Raw genomic sequence first — 3,286 nt, forward strand, 5'->3', positions numbered from 1 at the left:
TTCATTTCCACATGGCCTTGGGGAGGCCAGAATCAGGAAGTGTACAAAAAGGAATTAGGCAATTTAACAGGAATAGTATTATTAGCAACAACAAAGCATTGTGTCCAGCTCAGGAAAAGCCACAGACCACTCTCAAGAGACTGGACACTGGGCTGAACTGACCTTCAGCTTCATCCCATATGGTAATTTTATGTTCTTACATATTCTCTTTACAGACTTCTGGTGGCTCTGAGAAGCCCAGTACTGATGCACTGACTCCTCAACTAATAAAATGTATCTGGAAAACATCTGGCTCACAAACTGGTATCGCAGCCTCAGAGCTTTGCTACTTTCAAACCTTCATTTCTCCTTCTGACACCATAAAAAATATCACCCACTTCTCACATTGCTTAGAAGGTCTTATCCTGATTACTGAAACTGTAAGTCTATCTCAAATAAATGGAAAAACAGCAGTCTCTGTTCTTTTACCCTACCCCAGACTCTTAAACACCACCACGGGCAGCTGGATATGTAAACTCACCCACTACTGTGGCAGCAAGCCTTCATTTGCCTGTAATAAAGAAAGTATATGATAGCTGCAGCCAACCAAAATATAAGAGCTGCTGTTAGCTCCTGATCTAATTATACACTGACATAACTTGGCTGGAGTTGGCATTCACTAAAGAGACGTCCAAAATAACTGATTTCACTCCATTATGCAGCAATGGCAATGTAAACCCAAGGGAAATTCCTAGAGGAGATTAAATCATTCATTATTCATTTTAGATGCCCTGTGAGCTTCCATCCTAAATGGGCAGAGGATAATCCAATACTCTGATGCCTGAATTTTGGAGGCACCTGTCTTTCCTTGTATCACTTGGCAAAGGCAATAATTTGCCTGATCTGAAAAAGAGTTGGTGATTAGCTGCCATTGCAGTAAACGGCTCCAACTGCATAACCCCCGCATGGGTCTCCCCATTGTCATTGCAATGGCATGGTAGGAGGCTATATTTAAGACTCCAGGATGGGCACTCAAACATGGGGAACATTCTTTTGGGGAGAGTCATTCTTAGTGTCATCAACAGGGAGAAGGAAACGCTCCTTTGTCCTTTCTCTTTCATGAGGACAGGCACTCTCACTGTAGTCTTCACAGGGTGAGTTTCGTTTAGTAAATAAACTACTGTTTATAGTAAGATTTTGTAAGATCTTCATAGCGGCATCAGTTATTTTGTGTGATCACTTGATTCGAATTGCACTTCAGAGACAGACTGTGCTTCTTGATTATAGCTGCTTTAAAGTGTAATTACTGTTTTCCCAGTGATGTTCTTATGAAAATACTGTTTTACTTCATGTTTTCTCACAAGAATCTATTCTGTTTTACTGGTTTGTTTAGAAAAAAATATATACTTGGACTGAAAAGTGTAGGTATTAGCAGATCAGAACCCTGTATCTTTACAATAACACCAGATTATAAAACACTGAAAATTTTCCATGGAAAAATAAAAAACATTATGTAGGAAAAATTAACCTGTATTGGTAACTATTCATGAACATGGAAACAAAGATCTGATGCCCAGTAGTCATTTTGCAGCTGAAATAGTCCTGAAGAGAGTAGTATTCTATGAAAATACAAAGACACTTTTTCCATAAATGCTTGTTTGATTTTCTCTTTCTTATGCTTGCCAATATTTCTGTGTTTCTTCCAAATTAACATCTACTGAGGAAATATTATTGTGATAATTCTGTATTTTCATTTGCATTTTGGGATATTTTGCATTTACAACTCTGCTTTTCCATACAACTGTGCTATTCCATGGACTGTTTTTAAGAAATTAATTTAGATTAACACAAAATTCTACTACTAGTAAAAGCTGGGGGTTTCTATTTTTTATCATTTTAGGATTAGAAAGCAGTAAAACTAAAATCCAGGCGCAAAATTTGCCACGGTAATATTTCAATAATGGAACAAGCATAATTTATAAGTATGTTTGAATAAATATTATTCAGCAACTATTGCATTTCCAAAGCTGCTTTTAATTAGTAACTTAAACTCTTAGAATTTGAAAATCTGGACAGTTTAAGGATTGTGCTGTACATTTCTGAACCCACTGCAGGACAGAATGAGATAAGGAGGGATGATACACTTTTAAAATTTACTTTTGTTGAATGCCCCCTCATTAGTCAGTGCCTAAAAGCAGCATGCTGATTCCCAGAGGAGAGGCTGCAGCAACAGCCTAGTTCTGTAGCAGCTAATGCAGGAGATGGATGGGAGCCAAGAGCGCTGGTGTTTGCTCCCCGTGTTTCACCTGTAGGAGAGGGATCTCTCTGGGAAGGCTCCTCTGCTCACTCTGGGCAAAATCATGCTGTTTACTGAGCAACTCCTTCAAGACTAACATTATGTTTTCTCCATGATTTATCAACCTTTTTCTAAGACCTAAGGAGAAACATCTGATCTCTCAGAATGCACTCAAGGGACTGGATAAAGCATTGCGCTCTTAAAGTATTGAAATATAACTGCTCTTGTCAGCAGCCTTGATATGCAGATGGGAATACAGGCTGAAGAAGAAGGGTTTGCTCTGTTTCAGCAGTGGCAACTGGAACTGGTTAGTTCCAGAAAATCCACTTGGATTTTCCAACTACCACAGACACTAAGTGATTTCTGCACCACAGCTTGTGTGTTTGGCTCAGCGGCGTTGCCTTATCTAACCCCTGGCACATCCAGGCAGGGTCAGAACATGGTGCAATCAAAACCTGGTGGCAGGTCACAGGCTATTTGGCATCATGGAATATAGTTTCCAGACTAAAAAATCTGCTTATTTTCTAAACTTTTCCTCCGTATCTCACTATCTGATGTTTCATACTGTATTTTATCCCTAATCTTCCATGTCCCTCTGATTTACCTTCTCATGATGCTCCTCATTCATCTGCATGCTCTACTGGGGGTCTGATCTAATGGGACTTCCTGCAAGAATATCCACCAGATCTAGAGCATAAGATCAGTCCTAGGAAAACAAATCTACCCAAAATGCTGCCTACCTACTGTTCTGTTACAGCTTCAGCTGCCTTTAAAGACTTACTAATTTCATCATCTGATTCAATTTTTCACAGAAGCATCACAAAACAAACCCCTTTCATAGTCTGAATGCCAGAGATAGTATTATATGAACTTTCATTCACAGGCCTTGAACACCAAAGCAAAGCAAGGACTTAATGATAACTTAAAGAGATGCTGTTAAAGTGTCTTATTTGAAAGCCACTTTATGTTTTATTCTATTCCAGAAAGAAAGTTCATTTTTGACTTCCCAGC

Source organism: Tyto alba, unplaced genomic scaffold (assembly GCF_018691265.1).
Source record: "Tyto alba isolate M040663 unplaced genomic scaffold, T.alba_DEE_v4.0 Super-Scaffold_20, whole genome shotgun sequence".
NCBI classification, from domain to species: Eukaryota; Metazoa; Chordata; class Aves; order Strigiformes; family Tytonidae; genus Tyto; species Tyto alba.